This window comes from Coptis chinensis, chromosome 9, assembly GCF_015680905.1.
Source record: "Coptis chinensis isolate HL-2020 chromosome 9, ASM1568090v1, whole genome shotgun sequence".
In the NCBI taxonomy this organism is placed as follows: domain Eukaryota; kingdom Viridiplantae; phylum Streptophyta; class Magnoliopsida; order Ranunculales; family Ranunculaceae; genus Coptis; species Coptis chinensis.
In genome coordinates this window covers 43,092,108-43,110,819 of record NC_141464.1, presented here as the reverse complement: position 1 = coordinate 43,110,819, position 18,712 = coordinate 43,092,108, and the positions used below count along the sequence as shown (strand labels likewise).

The following is an 18,712-nucleotide window of genomic DNA, read 5'->3' as shown; positions in this document are numbered from 1 at the left end:
CTTTATTAGGTGTTGCGGGGATTAGGAGATGGTTTAAGAATGAAGGAAATGGATATTCAAAAGGACAAGTCTGAGATAATAGAGTCTTCATATTATGTAACTTAGAGAAAACCTTGTTATTTTCTTTTGCTTCTATACTTTGTTTCCATCCTTAGCCTTTTTCTTTTGGCTTTTCGACTCCTTTTATTCTATTTTTGGAGTTTTTATTTCATTTCTATTTTTCTTTTTCTTTTTCTTTTCTTTTCTTTGGATGGAAACTTCTTTTTTTTTTTTTTTTTGGAAGCAACTAACTAATTTCACATTTTACACGAGGTTTTCTCTTCTCTTTTCTTCACTCATCCTATTCTCGGACTTATTCTAAAATGGGTAGGTTGATTTTTTATATATATATTTTGTTTTGTTTTTGTAACAGGGGTAAAGGAATTGTGGTTTATGGAAGGGCTAATGAAAGGCTCGATTAAGGGGCTTAATTAGGAAAATATACTTAGGTCAGAATTTCTAGCTATATCGATCCAAAAAGGGCCTAAATTCTCTCTTAGGACATGGTATAGTGGTCAAGCAAGTGGACGTGTGATTTCTCTATTCAGAATATACTTCTCCCTTGTGTCATTTCTCAAATGTTTCACTCATATAAGGCTTTAGGCTATATTCTCACAGGATTTGTAGAATAAGTACTCTAGCCTAGATTTTAGAAACTTACTGCCAAACAATCATAGATACTCATGTAATATATTTATAGATAGATGCAAAGATTATTACCTACATATTAACCTAAGTTTCTAAAAACTATTCTAATGCAAAAGCTACGTGAGACTTCTAGATTATTAAGAGCATAGAGAAAGAAACAATACTAATATTCCTAACTGTATAGCATAAACTTTTTATTTTTATTTTTATTATTTTTAAGACAAATAATACGTAATATACAACCTAATATGTGCTTAACATTTATATCGTGTTTCTATACCACCCCCCAAACAATTTGGGAGAAGGGGGTTCAATTCAATAGCACAATTAAATTATGTAACTAACTAATTTTTATAATTTTTAACATTTTATAAATAAAAGTGCGTAATTTACATCCTAAAAGTGTCTAATTTTTGCAAATGTTTCTATCCCACCCCCAAACAATCGAACGCTTTGTCCTCAAAGTGTAAAGAGATAAGGAAAGAATTTACCATAGAAACGTGGCAAAAAATTCAAAAGACTGTAATAGAAATATTGTAAAGATGATATGATAATATGAAGCACAATTAAACGGGTGCGCACTAACTAACACAAACTCCTTGGAGCAAAACATGAAAGGGCTTAGGGTGGCAACATGATTTGAAATGAATACCAAAAATACCACCCCCAAACAAAATTGGAAAACTCTTTTTAAGTTAGAAAATTTTCTTTGGCCTATACTCCAGAAAGTTGGTATTGTACGAAAACTTGGGTCTTTTAAAGTCAGATTCCCTAGACTTACTAATATATGTTTATGTTTTTATTTTATTTAGTTTTTATATGTTTGATTTTTAGAAAAACAAAACAAAATTACGATAAAGAAATAAAAATGAAACTCACTCCATAGAGAAGTACTACTCAATCCACGAGAAAAAGTGCAAGAGATAAATGCGTGAGTCACATGAAACGTAGACTAAGAATCCGACAGTTACAACCACTCACTCCTAAAGGAGGGTCCGGTTGCCTTAATAGTGCACTCCCATAACATAAGATTGGAATGGAGTACACCGAAGAATAAAATGAGTCTTTTATAGTCAGATACTCGAGACTTTATCTAATATATATGTATTAAAATGCAGTTTACCATATATCAACAATCGAAAAAGTTGTGGGTCTTTCCACAAATAATTAACATGGAATGCACCATCAAACATAATTAAGCACCAAGATTTCCTATGACGTAGCTTAGTGGAATGAGAGCAAAGCCTTATAGATCTAAAACCTAATCGAGCATACAGTTTCTTCTTTGTCCTCCTACGAAGGGGATGCCAAGTAAATGAACGTGAGAAAATTGATGGTTGTGGAAGATACGTAGGATGTGGATAATTTTGAGAAGGAAAAAATGAAAAAAATGAAAAAGTGTCAGGTGGCTTGTCCTTGGGTGTTACTTCTTCACCAGTTGGTTTTAGATAGTTATGAAGCATAGGAGAAACGCCAAGGTCAAGTACAAACTCAATGGTTCTTTGAAAAGGTAGAGGGCGAGGAACATTCGTGATGGAAGGTGAATGAGTGACATGAGGATGTGAGGTGGGTGAATGGTGTTCAACTAGTGTTCTTAGGTCTATATCATCAGAGGCCTTGAGATATGCAAGACATTCCTCAATAGGTGGGTAAGAAGAATCACTGGGATAGAGGGCGAAAAATTCTTCTTCCGTCATGGCGTCAAGAGATGAATGGATGTCAATAGGAGAGAACTCGCGAGGCGGCAAAGAAGGGTTGCAAAAGAGTCGAAGGAAATCCTCCTTGATGTTATCCACGTCTTGGGAGTAGAAATTGTGATCCTTGTCTTCTTCCATAAGAGGGGTATCTACTAGTGTGGGGACTAAAGTGTCAGCCGCACCAATGTGAGGTACAAAACTCTCAATGGACTTCACTTCCCCTTCTACCGGCAAATCTAGTTGTCCCTGTTTTTGTCTAAACATGTTAACTTCTACAGAATGATTTCCAAAAGAAAGAGTCATTGAGCCATCCCGACAATTGATTTGGGCATTGGCGGTTGCCAAGAAAGGACGCCCTAAGATGATGGGAATGGAATCATGAGCAACTTCTCAGATCAAGAATAACAAAGTAAATTTGGATAGTAAAAATCCTGAACTTTAACGAGAATATTTTCAACTACACCTTTGGGATACTTAATAGAACGATCGGGCTAACGCAAAGTCATTTTGGTTGGTTGAAGTTTTGTTAGACCTAGTTGTTTATATAAATAAAAAGGGTAAGTTAACACTAAGCCCGTGTCTAATAAAGCGGTTGTTATGAAGGTATCACCTAAGGTGCATTGTAAGAGGGATCTACGAGGGTCCTTATACTTAACAATTCCATTATGTTCAGATAAAGAAGGATATTGTTCAGTTAAGAATGCTTCGTGGGGTATGTTGGTTTTCATCTTCTTGGTGCACTACTCTTTTAGAAACTTAGCGTGTCCAGGTAGACTTTTTATAGCTTCTAGAAAAGGTAGGTTTATAGTCAAATTTTTAAACACTTCCCTAATCTCATCAAAATTCTCGTCCTTTTTAGACACAACTAGTCTTTGGGGATATGGTGTTTTATCGCTATTTTTAGCAGAAGGGATAAAATTATTATTAGTCTTTGCTTTATCTCTAGCCGTTTTCCATCTAGGTGTCCATATTGGAACCTCTACAGGTGTAGGGTCTTCACTTTCTATTATTGGGTCTTGTAATGTTTTCCCTTTTTGGTTGTGGTTTAACGAGGTACTTCTATAGTTGTAGGGTCTTAGGTTTCTATTATAGTATTTGGTATGGTATCATTTTTAGTTTGGGTAATCTTTAGGCATAGTCACTTGATTATCAACTACTGCATACTGAGCGAAGGGTAGTGGATCACTGTAGGTCCCCTTGGTTTATATTACCATTACGGTAAATACCGTTTATTTCAAAGGTGGTGTTTGTTGACTTAGGATTAGGCCTTCGCTTGACTTGGAAAACGCCCGGTTTGGTTATTATTTTGGTTAGAAGACATGTCAATAACCTTTTGGCACAAAGACTGCATCATTTGCATCGTTTGTTTTATCATATTAGAGTTTTGATCATGTTGATCTTTCATCAAGTTGAAGTTTTGTTGCATAATTTGATTTTGTTTCTCCAACAAGGTCACTACTACTTTGTCTGTAGATGGTTGTATTGGAATTAAAGCTTGTTGAGCGTTCATGTCTTGATGTTGATAGTTCTGGGTTATGGGTACTAAACCTCTATTCTGGTCACCTAAGTTCCCTTGTCCTTGATGTTGAGTTAACTGGTTGAAGTGTGATGGTTGTGGTAGTGTTTGTGCATAGACAAGAGGACAATAGAAGTCGGAATGCTCAAGACTACAACAAACATTACAACGAGTAGAGTTAATGTTCATGACTGGAGTGGGTTGTTGTTGAATAGAGATGGCATCTACCTTTTTAGTGAGGGCATCGATAAGAGTTTTAAGCTCGGGATCATATTTAACCTCAAGAGAAGAAGGAGAGGAGCGGGAGGAATCGTTACCTCCCCAATTGTTATTCTTCTTAGATTGATCTTCTAAGAATTTATAAGCCTCCAAGGCTCCTTTACTAAGAAAACTACCCCCAGTCATGATATCTAGAACCTCCTTATGATAATGTGAAAGCCCCTTGAAGAAAGCACGAACAAGCGTGTCTTTCACAAGATTATGATGCGGGCATTCAATGAGAAGATTAGTGAAACGATTCCAGGCCCCTGAAAAGGATTCATGAGGATTAAATTTTGAAGAAATGAATCTTGTGAAGCATTTCATCATCTTCGATTGGTGGGTAAACTGTTCCATGAACAATTGAACAAGTTGAGCCCATGAGTCCACAGAGTTTGGCGTTTGGGCAGTTAACCAAGACGCCGCCTTATCGGCTAAGGTGAAAGGGAATACCCTCAGTTTAATTTGTTCCGCACCAACCGTGGGATGGTGGAATGTTGTTAGGACTTTTTCAATCCTACGCATGTGCTCATAAGGTAAACCATGAAATACGGGTAACAAATTAAAAATATTTGGAGGGATTGGAATCCCCCACTGGAGTGCGCTAGAACGATGCAAGATTTGGGGCTATCGCTCAAGGCTTTGTAGAAGTCAGAGAGAGGAGTCTCTCTTTCTTCAGCCATTATATCAGGTGGTGTGTGTTTCGACCCCCACCTACGTGGCAAACGTCCATTAGTAGGGGTCTCTATTTTATTCATTTAATCAACAGGGCTAAAGCCCATTGCTAATATCATGGATCAATGTACGGGCCATTAACTTTCATGTCTAAGGGTGAACCTTAGCCACATGGCTTGCCACTAATATACATTGATTTATGTCCAGATTCATTTCTTATCAAAGAGATAGTTATCAGTTGACAGTTATACTCTATCACAATTACTCAAGATACAAGATTACTTGAGCTACAAGGACTCTCTACTCTATCGATATAAATACCAAACCATTTTTTCATAAGGAACTACGTGGAAACTTGATCCCTAGAGAATAGATCTTGGGTACGTAGGCAGCCATTATTTGGTTCAGTTTCATCTCCCCCAACATCAAAATCCTCTGTTTCTTAGTGCATTCGTCACCATTGCTCTCGTTGTGTTGAAGCAGTTTATTGCCGAAACATAATTGGCGCCGTCTATGGGGAAAAAGAATTCATTATCACGTGAAACAATTAAGATGGTAAGCACGAGAAGTAGACCAAATAGTCAACATATTCCTCCTACTAACAAGAATCGCAACCCTCGAAATTCAAATCGGCCGATGCATGAACCGTTGAACAATCAAGTTGCTTATAGTAGGATCAATTCTCAACATCCGACTGTAGCAGCGCAACCGCCTCTGCCTCCGCAAAAGGCAGTACAAGTGCCACCACCCTTAACAGCCTTGCAACAAGAAAATCGACAAGTCAGTAGTCCTCCATGCGGTCCGCCGTCTGTCCATGTCGATCCTTGGTTGACATGGATATGGATATGTGGACATTACTCTCCGCCAACTAGCGGAAAAGGTGATAGTAACAGCCAATTCACCCCTAATACGGTTGAGGGGAGTTACGACGAGTCAAAAATTTAAACAGGAATTTGAGAAGGAAGCTGGCAAAGAGGCAAAGGCCGGTGGACGATGTTGCAAATTTAACAACATCAAGGCAACCACGAAGGGATGCAGGCCATTCCAGTGTATGGGACCGTCTTGACAATCCACTTCGTCGTCACCCTCAAAGCGTGCTATTTCTCTAATAACAATCAACCGATTACGCGCTCTAGGAGTAATGACCCTATTACCCGTACTTATGGGGAGAATCGGATTGGCGGGGATAACTACTACCCTAGACATGTCCGATCTCAAAGGGAAGATTTACCTCGAGAAGCAATTTCGGGGAAGCCCGCCATCCGAAAAATATGTCCGACACGGGAAGGCGGGCATCCCGCATATAAGAGCAACCAAACATGGGAAGCGGTATAATTATACCGACCACCCGGTAAAGGGTGACTACCGGCCTAGACGGGTTACGAGGATAGACAAAGACAATCACCGGTGAGTCGATCGTGCGCGTCTGTAAAGATCTCTAGCTCCAATAAGAGATAATGGAAGGTATCCTTCTCCACATGGGCACGACCGGGGGCGTCCAGTTGTTCGAGCCAATACTTTAACTCTAACAGAACAACAGCGGAAAGAGTTGATTGCAAAAGAACTTAACGATAGAGAGTCAAGGGATGTAAGAATGAAAAACTTGACAGTCAATGATGGCGTACTTGATAAGTTTTCAGTCGACATTCAAGAAGCTTACCACCATCCCGACTTCAAACAACCCGATTTTGAACTTTATGATGAGTCGGAAGGAGATCCTGGCTTGCATGTTCTATCGTTCAAAAATAAGTTGGTGTTATGGGGTGGAGATGATCCGCTCATATGTAAGCTCTTTCCATCGACTCTAAAGGGAGAAGCATTTACCGGTTTAGTGAGTTGCCTTCAAGATCAATTCACCAATTCAATGAACTAGAAAATCGGTTTGTTAATCGTTTACGCCCACAATTGCAAGGCGCCAAAAGATGTCGACTCACTTTTGAACATCAAGCGACAAGCGTGGCCGAAAATTTACGTACTTTTGTTACTAGGTTTAGGAAGGCAAAGAACACCGCTTTGCCGTTACCACAAACGGCGGTACAAACGCCTCCGAAAGAAGGCGTCGCGGAAGAAAGTATAAGGAAAACCTTCATCCCAGATTGGACCGACCTGACAGGGAAGGCCGACCTCGTACATTTGAGGAAAATTGCCATCCTAGATAGGTCCGACCAGGCAGGGAAAGAAGGCGTCGCGGAAGAAAGTATAAGGAAAACCTTCATCCCAGATTGGACCGACCTGACAGGGAAGGTCGACCTCGCAAATTTGAGGAAAATCGCCATCCTAGATAGGTCCGACCATGCAGGGAAAGAAGGCGTCGCGGAAGAAAGTATAAGCAAAACCTTCATCCCAGACTGGACCGACCTGACAGGGAAGGCCGACCTCTCAAATTTGAGGAAAATCGTCATTCTAGATAGGTCCGACCAGACAAGGAAGGAAGGTGTCACAGAAGCAATTAGAGGGAAGACCACAATCCCAGACAAACTACCGACCTAGATAGGTTGGTTACGCATAAAGAAAAAAGACAATCTCGGTCGGACCGAAAGTGTGTACCGCCTAAAATCTCTAACTCTTGTAAGAGGTAATGGCAGGTGTCATCTTCCACATAGGCTCGACCGGGGGCGTCTGTCTGTTTAAATCTTCTGGGTGAAATGGATTTCACTCTTCAATACAATTTTTTCCGATCTGCTGGGAAAAATAATGGAGGCTTATATCGATGATATAGTCGTTAAATCGAAGGATACGGGTGATCATATTCCCGATCTTTAACTTGTTTTTGATAGGCTTAACAAGTATAACATGAGACTCAATCCCGCTAAATGTTCTTTTGGGCCTCTCTTCTAGAAAATTTCTGGGATACCTCATGACTCGTAGAGGTATTGAGGCTAATCCTGATCAGATACGCGCCGTTATTGATATGTCATCACCCAAAAATAAGAAGAAAATTCAACGACTTACTAGTGAGGTTGCCGCTCTTCATAGATTTATTTCTAAATATTCCGATCGTTGTCATCCCTCCTTCTAGACTTTAAAGAGGGCGGCAACTTGGAACATTGATTGTGAGATGGCATTGCAACAACTGAAGAAATACTTGGTCAGTCCTCCTATATTGACAAGTCCTTCAAGGGGTCAACCTAGTGACATATACCTAGCAGCTACAACTCAAGCTGTTAGTGCTGTTCTTTTCATTGATGACGTCGTACTACTGAAAAAGGACATGCTCTGGCTTCTTTGATAGCTAATTTTCCGATTGATGATTCTCCTATTGGCGATTTCTTGCGCTAGGATGAATCTATGGAAGACATTCTGCCGCCACTAACTGGGGGCAATGAAGACCAACATGAAAACGCGATTCCTAATCCTATTAACCTATGGATTGTTTACTCAGATGGCTCCCATAGTAAATCTGGGTCTGGAGTTGGATGCGTTTTTGTTAAACCCGGCGGAGAAAAGATTGGGAAGTCTGTGCGACTTGGCTTCGCCACTTCAAATAACAAAGCCGAGTATGAGGCTGCCATTTGTGCCTTGAGAACAGCTTTGACACTGGGGGCGCGAAAGCTCCAGTTATACACGGATTCTTGCCTTGTTGCCAATCAGTTTTGTGGGTCTTTTGAAGCAAGAGACGAGCGTATGACGGCTTATCTTAGTTTGATATATAGTCTTGCTCGATAATTTGATAGCATCGTCTTTCACTCAAAGACCCCGAAATGACTTACGTCATGCTGATTCATTGGCTTATCTCTCCGCCACCGTTAGAAGCGAAGGGTCAAGACACATCACTTTTTGCATTCATCTTTTCGTCAGCTTAAGTTTGAACGCTTTTACGCTCGCTTAGTTCATTACTATCATTACGAAAAAATCTGACGAAGTTACCACATTTAGCTTTGTCAGTCTAAGTTTGAACGTTTTTACGCTCGCTTAGTTCGTTACTATCACTATAATAAAATCTGGCAAAGTTACCACGTGTAGCTTCGTCAGCCTACGTTTGAACGCTTTTGTCGCTCGCTTCGTCCGTTACTATCGCCACGACAAAATCTGACAAAGTTATCACGTTTAGCTTTGTCAGTCTAAGTTTGAATGCTTTTACGCTCGCTTAGTCTGTTACTATCACTACGACAATATCCGACTAAGTCACCGCGTTTCGTTTTGTCAATCAAAGTTCGAACGGTTTTACACTCGCTTAGTCTATTTTTGCCGAGTTAAGTTAGCATTGGGGGCGTTTTTCTCTACATGGAGGCGTCTCGGTCTATTTCATTTCAACTACATAAATCAACAACATTGTCAATTTTCCGCAGGTATGTTATCTGTCACAACAACAATATTCAATAGCAAACCCATACTTTATTTTTATTTTTCATAAAAAGAATTTTTCACTCTATAGTATTACATTCACACAATCACATAATCATTGGTTTTTGGGAAAATCCAATGTTTCCTTCCCAATTTTTCGCTTATACAACTCGTACAAATCTTTCCGTTTCAAGTGAAACTATCTGCCCATTTCATTATTTTTTCTAAGGCATTGTGCCAATCTTTCCGACAGAAATTTTCCGCTAGCTTCATTATTTTTTCTAAGGCATTAAGCCGAACTTTCTGAGCGAAACTTTCCAAGGCTCGTAAAACCGTCGTTTCTCCGTACGGCGAGAATCACATTACGTCATCTTTCTTCGCGAAAACTTTCTCCAGCTTCATTATTTTTTCTAAGGCATTAAGCCGAACTTTTCGGCGAAACTTTCGAGGCTCATTAACTTTTTCTCCTCCGGCAAAAAATTCGCATTACGTTAACTTTCTAAGCGACAACTATATTCAGCTTCTTTATTATTTTTTTCTCTACGGCATTGTGATCTTTCCGTTCGAAACTTTTCCTCAATATTTTTTGCTCGTAATTCCGCCGTTTCAACCTGCGACGCAAATACAAATATTTTCGTTAGTCTTTCAGACTTAACCAAAATTTGAAGCTAACTGATAAAAATGATACTATCATACCTGGTTTATACTATCGAAAATCATTGACATTGCTCTGTCATATTCTCCGAGGTTCTCCGTATTCTGGTCACATTTTTTATATTTTTCGAGCCCTTCCATTGGCGTAATCCCGGGCGATCCCTTCACTTCGTTTTCCAAACTTGAACATCTCTGCTTCATCTACCAATTTCATCGGATTAGTGTTGGACACAAATTTCTTTACCGGCCCTAACAATAATAGTAAAAATCAACGGTCAACTTACCATTAACAGATTCTGTGGTTTTCCTCCATGAGTAGTATTACCCCTGACGCCACTTGCCAGTGGTTGTTGGATTCTTTGCTCCTGCATTTTGCTTTGCCATTTATTTTCTTTCACCGACTTTGTGTTCTCCATTTGCACTATCTTTTGTAAGTATCATTTGTTTCATTCTTTTTTCTGTATATACCAAACCGAGCGAGATATTACATTTCACCACACTTTTACATATCTATGTTTTCTACGGTACATACCTTTTTCGCTTGATGTTGCGTATGTATTATATTTTGTCTGGGATGTTTGGTGCATTGTAGTCTCGTCCCTCGAGGCATCATACATTGTAACGTTGGTTGTCTCTCTTGGTCCCCGTTCGCCCGTTTTCTTGTGGCACATCTTCTTTTGTACAATTCACTTTTTTTGCTTGGCAAACTCAAAGACTAGTTCTCGGCGTGTGTTAACTCCGTTCCATCTTCTTTTTCACTATCGCTATCGCTGCCAAATATTGCATTTCTGAGACTCTTACTCTTCTTCGCCATTTCACTACGTGTCTCCTTGGACCTATCGGCCCGTTGTTCTATACCCCCATAGTGACGGAAATCAACAATGTCATCAAAGTAGCTCAGATCTACCAATCTTTCGTCAGAGCATTCATGAAAGAAGAAACGAAGGTTGTTCTCCACTTCCTTGTCCAATTCAATGTCTGGTAGTGTACTCGCGTTTTCTGTTAGACACAACATGACTCGTGTTAGTCAACAGGTTTACTTTCGTAGTACAATTTTCAATACTTATATTTGGGCTTACCTCGAAATCTGTTACGGCACTTTAAACTCGGCCGGATTCCACTTCCCTCGCCAAGCGGTACAAAAATCTATCCCATCCGTGTATACTTTTGGGAACCCTTTAAAACTTCGTTTGAATCTTTGAATTCAACTTCAAATTTTATGTACCCTTTCGTCGATTATGGCTTTCGGTCATTATCAACGCGAAGATTTTCTTGAGCCCCGAACCCAAACTGTTAAATTCATTTTGTAAACGGTCGCTCTCGTAAAGATTAACCGAGCGATATCGGCAGGTTGTCGGTGCAATTTGCCACCACTCCAATGAATTATTTATTTCTGCGCTTTCAACGGAATTGCATTTACGCAATTTAATTGTGTGTAAGCCATTACTACTTCATCTTCTTCGACTTTCGTTTCAAATTCGTACACTTCATCCATCTCAAATTTCTCGAGTCCTAGTATTTTCTGTATTTCCTTAAGCGACCATCGACGCGGTTCCAGCTGGTCGCTATATCTGTCACCTTCTTTCCACCTCACCAAGTCTGCGATCGTCATCGAGTTTTCTTCTCGAGTGTTTTTTCGCCCGTATAGTGCGGTAGTTTCTACCTGAAAAAAAGCACATAAAATCGGGTCAGATAGGTCATAAATCGGGTCAGAAAGCTCAAAAACCGGGTTCACTGGGCCAGATTAATGTAACACAGGTACGGTGCCCCTCCTTTGCTGGTGTTGCACCGTATCTTGTTTGTATTTCTTATTTCCGCATGCACCGGACCATGTTTTTAAGTTCGGTTACGATGTCCCTCCTTACTAGCGATGCACTATATCGTATCATGTTTTGTTTCTAAAACTTAAAATCAGTATCGCACTTTGTTAATGTGACAGGTATGGTGCCCTTCCTTTGGGAGAGCTGCACCGTATCATGTTTTACTTCAAAACTGAAAACCAGTTTTGATAATGGCGCTTCATCTTTCACAAACACAGCGTCGTGTTTTTGTGGGTTTTTGTGGTTCTTCGCGATACTTTCTGTTCGATGACGGTGGAGAACAGTTGAGGGAAAGGCAAAACCCAATACACCGCTCTACCTCACCCAAATCTTAATCGGGGTTCAACAGTTCAACGCCATGCAAAAACAAAACAAAACAGCTTAACGCCCAAAGATTAATTACCGCTATATCATCGGAATCCAAAATGCGCTGAAAGTGCTACATATTGGAATCCTGCTCACGCCTTAACACGAGTGTGAGATGGCTTCAACAGTTGTTGGAATAACAGTGCCGCTCTCAAAGACGTCCAAATAACAGAGTGAGCTTTGTGGAATTTTTTTTTTTTTTTTTCGTGACCTTTCCGATCAGTTTTACTGATGCGATAGTTAAAGATGGGATGAAGAAGATGAGAAGCAGAGTTGCCTGAAACCAGTGGACCGTATAATTATCAAACACAGTACTAACCTTTGTTTTTTTCTTCGTCTTCAAAACGAGCGACGACACCGTACGGCTTTTCCTGTCACGATGGTTTAATAATTTGGAGAACACGGTGGTGTTTTCCTCTCTAAGATTTCTGCTAAGTACGTAGTTCTCTGTGTTCATCTTTTAATATATACGCTGGTCCAGTGTTTACGTCCGTATGTAATTCTGTTTAGCCAAACTGACTTCATGTGCAAGACTTGATGATAAGCCTTATCCAATCCGGATTTAATTTAGGAGTCCTAGTTTCGGTAGTCTTTTCACGTGACATCTTTTCGTTATTTCGGACATCTATCGAATTCCCCGATTTATGTCCGTTCTATCGGATAATTCGCGGATTTTTCCTACGTTTAATTTTCAACGGTATAATCCAAATATCGCTATTCCGTTGGCACGCTTCATCGAATTCGGATTTGGCGTTATCCGCCACGCGTTGATGCAGTTTTAAGCCAATCAATTTCTTTTGCAATTTTATTTATGTGCATCTTTTATTCTATCTATATTTTTTTTTTTTTTTTATTTAACTACGTCATTGCGTCCCGTGATAACGTTAATTTGAATTTTTTCATTTCCGCTAATCCCGAATTTTTTTCCGATTGTCCATTTTCTTATCGTTTTACGTTCACACGACACTTTGTTATGTTATTCGCTTACTTTCTTTGCCATGTGAACTTTGTTCACCCGACAAAAGAGGGGGTCGTTTCACCCCCACCTACGTGGCAAACGTCCATTAGTAGGGGTCTCTATTTTATTCATTTAATCAACAGGGCTAAAGCCCAATTCGCAATATCATGGATCAATGTACAGGCCCATTAACTCATGTGTCTAAGGCTGAACCTTAGCCACATGGCTTGCCACTAATATACATTGATTTATGTCCAGATTCATTTCTTATCAAAGAGATAGTTATCAGTTGACAGTTATACTCTATCACAATTACTCAAGATACAAGATTACTTGAGCTACAAGGACTCTCTACTCTATCGATATAAATACCAAACCATTTTTCATAAGGAACTACGTGGAAACTTGATCCCTAGAGAATAGATCTTGGGTACGTAGGCAGCCATTATTTGGTTCAGTTTCATCTCCCCCAACATCAAAATCCTCTGTTTCTTAGTGCATTCGTCACCATTGCTCTCGTTGTGTTGAAGCAGTTTATTGCCGAAACAGTGTGTGTGAAATTCTTAGATAGCGTGTGGTATTTATGTCTACGAAAAACAAGCCTGATTATACTAGAATTAAAACTCCTCTGACAAAAGAAACGAGGAGTGGAAGAAAGGAATACCTGATTGCGTCCTTGCTTCGCTTATGAATAGCGTCTTGTTTACGCGTGTTCAGTGTATATAACAAGTTAGAACACTGAAAAACTTGAAAAATCGAAGTTCGAATCAAACCTGTGGAAATCCGGCAAAATTCGGGGCGCGGGTGCGCTTCACTTGGAAGCTTGAGTGCGCTCGGTAAATTCGAAGTTCCAGTGTTTTGGCGCTGGTCGCGCCTTCGGTATGAAGCTGGTCGTGTAAAAACTTCGAGGAAGTTTGTGTTTGAGCGGGTGGTCGCTTCTTCCAGTAACTTTAGCGCAGTGCGCTCCGTGCATTTTTTTTCCGAGGAAGTTTAATGCTTCACCGCGTTGTTTTTTCTCTCGTGAATCCGCAGCCCTATGCCTAAAAACAATTGAACAGTTCAAAATTCAAGAAATAAGAATGAAAAATAAAAAGGGTGGGTGGGTAGAGAATGGGGATTGCCTTGGATTCAAGCAATTGAATTCTTGTCTTGAACGAGATTAAGATGGGCGGCGGCGCCATTTGATATCCGTAAAAATAATAGAATCCTAAATATTAATGTTAACAACACTAATCGTAATCCCATCTTGTTCTTACGTTTAAATCAATTCTTCTTACTCTCAAAACATAATCAAGCAATATAATGAGTAAGGATTCGTTCCACTCTTAACTGTCTAGACTTAAATTGAATTCAACTAATCAAACCCAAAAGGAACAATGGTGAGAGTAATGATTTGATGTGAAATTTCTATACTACCATTCCCAACACAAGAATAATAATAAGAACATGCCATTATGGAATAAGTAATTAACTTTATAAATCTAATAAAACATTAAGAACAAGATATGATTGAATGAATAACAACTATTTTATTTATCTAATGAATGATATTCAATGATTTAAATAACTAATCTAAAACAAAGAATGAAACTAATTAATGGAATGAAAACTAAGTAATTAACTAATCTAGATCTATCTTTTTCTAACCCTAAACTCCATTAACATTAGCTTCCTAACCTAACTACCTCCCTTAACAAAGAGTCAAGCTTTTGTTTTATACTTTCAGATCAAAAATCGTGCATGGGCTTGGAGCTATGTTTTGGGCTGGAAAATTGGGCCCAAAACCCAATTTCTTTAGTCCAAAATGGGCTATTCAGCTGCAGTTGGCTTCGACAAATGTTTCGTCCACTTCTGCTCTTCTGATTGGGCCAAAGCTTGGACCATTGGAAAGCTCTTTCTGAGCCGGTCATTTTGACATAAGATACTCCCAATTCCGAGGTCTGAGTTCAAAGATACGGCCTTCAGAAGTTCTGCTGACTTGTGTACTGTTTCTGCCCGTGTTGACTTTTCAGCTTTTGACCGGGCTTTACAAAGGCTTTGTCTCCTTGAATCTTGGCCTTTATTCACAGAACTCCTTAGCAACCAACCATTGCTCCTTTATCTCATCAAAGTTGCACCTTTCTGCACATAATTGACTTTGAAGCCCGAAACGATAAAAACACGTAATCAGTATTAACTCTTAATTATTACTCACATAATTGGTCTAAAAGTATGATTGTTACAGGGTTAAAACTACAGTTTTGGGCTCTTATCAGCTCCAAAACACGAACACCTCTAAATTTACACCGTGTCTATGTCGGATGTGGCTTGGACACTTGTCAAATGTGGCACGTGCGTATCCTACATGCTAGGGTAGTTTGGACACGGTTTGGATGTGGTTTGGACACAGAATGTACACGGACATGCACTACTAAAAAAAAGACATATTATGACGTCTGGTTTTTATCGATCTATCTTGACGATTTTCAATAAAATTGTCAAAATAGGTGTCTTAGTGATATTTTTATGATAGTTGTTGCAACATTATATCCCATACGACATAAGTGTCAAGAAAATATAATAATTTATGATGGCTGTCTCAACATTATGATGTGAAATTATGATAATTTTAAGACGGGTGTGGCTAATTCTTAACCTGATTAAGACATGCATCAATAATAAGTATGACAGGCTTGGTAAAAGTGTTAACACATTTTCTCTAAACCGTCAAGGGCACTGGGTTTTACGTTTTGTACGATTAAAGTTTTATTTCAGAGAAGCGTCAAGACTCAAGAGAAAAGAAAAGGCAACGAAATATATCGAGTAGAAATTGTTAAGTTCTGATAAATTCCTCTCTCTCTTCTTCAACCCATATTAGGTCGTATCGCTTTGTCTGTTATGTGCTAAACTTGAAAATTAGGAAAGGGCGTGCTAAGTCCATCAGACACAATCGTACTCCTCCATCTTCGCAGGTATGTTCATTCGCTCTCTACTTAGCTTCCAAGCAAAAATTGAATATTTCTCTGGGCCATGGAGAAAAAGGTCTCCTTTTCTCCCAAATTTCTTATCTGTTCGCATCTTCGTATTTTCGTTCCGGTAAAGAGGTCTTAGAACTAGCGCCTTGGATCGATCATGGTATGCATCTCTATCTCAATTTCCTTAAACATATTACTGCTTCAATTCATTTTTCGAGGTTATTGGGGTGGCATCTTGTGTTTTGATTTGTGTTATCATTATTTGATTTCTTTGATCAGATGAATAGTTTTATGACCGTTTCATCTGAATCAAATGAAGAAACGAGAATGCGGCCTCCTCCTCTACCGTTTGATAGTTTAATAGATGAAGGGTTCTGGCATAGATTCTCATCACTCAAACTTGATACTTTAGGTATCGACCAGTCCCCCATCAACTTCACTGGTAAATTCATTCTCTCTTTTATAAATTGTGATTATCTTAAATGATATCGAAACTTTGTTTGATGGGTTTCGTCATGTTAGGGCTAGCTTTTTGGAAACAAAGTTATTTTTTGTTCCCTATGAGAGTAATCATCACCAGTTGGGTTTGAATGCTCGGTCTATATGAATGGAGTAAAGTTTATGCGTACTTTTCCTTGCAGGATCTCTACGAGTTAAAGATATAAATTTGTTAAGAAGGGAATGCTTTGATTGGAAGTAGCTTTAAATCCTGGTGAGAAACATCCCTCTCCTATATTCCAAATGCTGAAATGCATAGCTAATTTTAACATTGCCACATATCTACCAACACAACCAGGAAACAGAGATCTGTGCCTGCGTGCTGCAGATATAAATATAAATTTTCTGCTGCTATAGTCTGAGTAACAAGTGTCGAGATAATGAATCTCAGAGGCATCAATGACGGAATGACCTTATACTTGGATCTCCAACTCTAATGTTTTGGTAGCATGGGTTATTTCATGTTATTTTAAACAGTCTGGACACCGGTTTTATAACAATTATCACAAGACTGAATGTAATGTCAGTAACCAAGTATCAAATGGGTTATTTCATAGTTTAAGTTATGTTGGAAAGTTTAAACAACCGGGGAGTGGAAGAGTTTGGGATAGACTGGAGCTCGAGTGGGAAAAGTTCACACTAAGATAAACTAATCAGTAAGGTTTTACCCTATACACGAGGGTTTTTAGCCTATACATGTCAAAATCATCCCCACAATTCTAAGTTTCCCAAGTTTTTGCATGTCAAGTTTTTCTTCTTACTATATTCAGTTCCATGTATCAGATCGATGGAGATAAATTAGTTCAAGATCTTTGACTCTGGACAATGCAATATATAGGGAGATGAGCATTACCTTGCTTCTTGAATTTATTCTAGAATGTGTGTTTTTTGTTATGAGGGTTGTTCTTTGTTTTAATATGTGCACTTGCTTTTTGAACAGGTTTTTATGCACCTTGCTCACACGCCCTCAATTCAAATCATTTGACACTACTAGCTAAATCTTTGCCACTTGAGTTGGGTGAACAATTAGTAGAAGCACCAATAGTTCGCGACTGTGTTGCATGGGTACGGGACGGAGTGTCTGGTTTGGACACGGGTACGACGATTTGGACATGGCGAGATCTGAGAATTAGGGTCTGTTTTGCTTGTGTCCGGGTGTCCGTACTTGTGTCCGCAAGACACGGGTACGCGATACAGAGGAAATTAGGGCGTACCCATGCAACAAAGGTTCGCGACAATAGAAATCGATGTCTTGTCCCAAGTGTCCTTTACAGTACAAATACATTGGAGAGTTTTCATGTCCTTCATAAACAGAGTTTGTTAGTTGAAGGCAGAAGCAAATAAGGTATTTCCAAGTTTCCTTGTAACCTAAAATAATGGTGATTGTTTGGTGAGCATATTGGTTTTTTCTTCAAAAAAGCGGGCATCTTATTAATTTAAGGTTACTTGTTGTAATTTTTTTCTTTTGCGGTTTTCAGCAATATCTCTATGAGCAATGTTCTTTCACTATGGTAGTTATGAATAGAGAGTTGTATCTGCTGCCTTTTTTCATTGAGAATTTTTTTATACGTTTGAGTAATTACACTTACTAGAGACCTATATTTGAGAACAAGTCTTAATGTACTAGGTTTCCTAGCAGTTAGGTCCTTGGTGATTTAGGGTACAACATGGTTGCCAATAACTTGGGATTTTTTTTTTTTGCATGATAGGCTTATTTTATTTATTTATTATCGAATTTGATTTTTTGCAAGTGAAGTTTGGACAAGGTTCGATGATTGAAAGTCAAACAATGTAAACCGTTCTTGTTGAGACATATTTTGGGGATATTTTTGGATAAATGTATGTAAATTTTTGAAATGATTGAATGTAATAGATTTTCTTTTGTGAATAGATCACAAACTGGATAGGATGTTATATTCGTGACCATGTTAAGTTTCAATGGAGTTTGATTGTATACATTCTAAATGATTCATGCAATTTTCATGGTATAAAATATATTTTTTTTTTCAGAAAATGTATTTCTCTATGACGGTTTTGCTAAAACTATCACAAATTGAACAAGATTCTTGACAGTTTTTACTGAAAATTATAACAGTTGTACTAAAATTAATGACAGTTATCATGCAACAATCAATATTTTTATGCCTTTTATGATGGTTTTAGTACTATTTTTTGACATAAAATCTTTAAAGTATATATAACGGTTTTACAAAAAATGTCATAAATTTAATGACGGTTTTTGTAAACTTTTATGACGGGCTCTATAATGACAGTTGTTTCTTCAACGAAGAAATGTCATTAAACCTATTTTATGACGGCTTTTAGCTGTCATTATAAGTATTTTT

At 38.7% G+C, this 18,712-nt stretch overlaps 2 long non-coding RNA genes across 3 annotated transcripts; one reads left to right on the top strand and one right to left on the bottom strand.

Moving 5' to 3' along the window:
* Positions 1-9,592: 9,592 nt before the first annotated feature.
* Positions 9,593-10,185, bottom strand: LOC147476167 (uncharacterized). The gene is made up of 3 exons (XR_015207688.1): positions 10,056-10,185; positions 9,814-9,972; positions 9,593-9,728 (listed from the first exon to the last, which is right to left on the bottom strand). It is a non-coding gene; the product is annotated as an uncharacterized LOC147476167 (long non-coding RNA).
* A 5,478-nt stretch (positions 10,186-15,663) lies between these two features.
* Positions 15,664-18,241, top strand: LOC147476166 (uncharacterized). Of its 2 annotated transcripts, XR_015208750.1 has the most exons (4): positions 15,664-16,029; positions 16,149-16,311; positions 16,511-16,581; positions 17,308-18,241. It is a non-coding gene; the product is annotated as an uncharacterized LOC147476166 (long non-coding RNA). The 2 variants fall into 2 exon arrangements; XR_015208749.1 differs by having other exon boundaries at positions 15,664-16,311.
* The last annotated feature ends 471 nt before the right edge of the window (positions 18,242-18,712 follow it).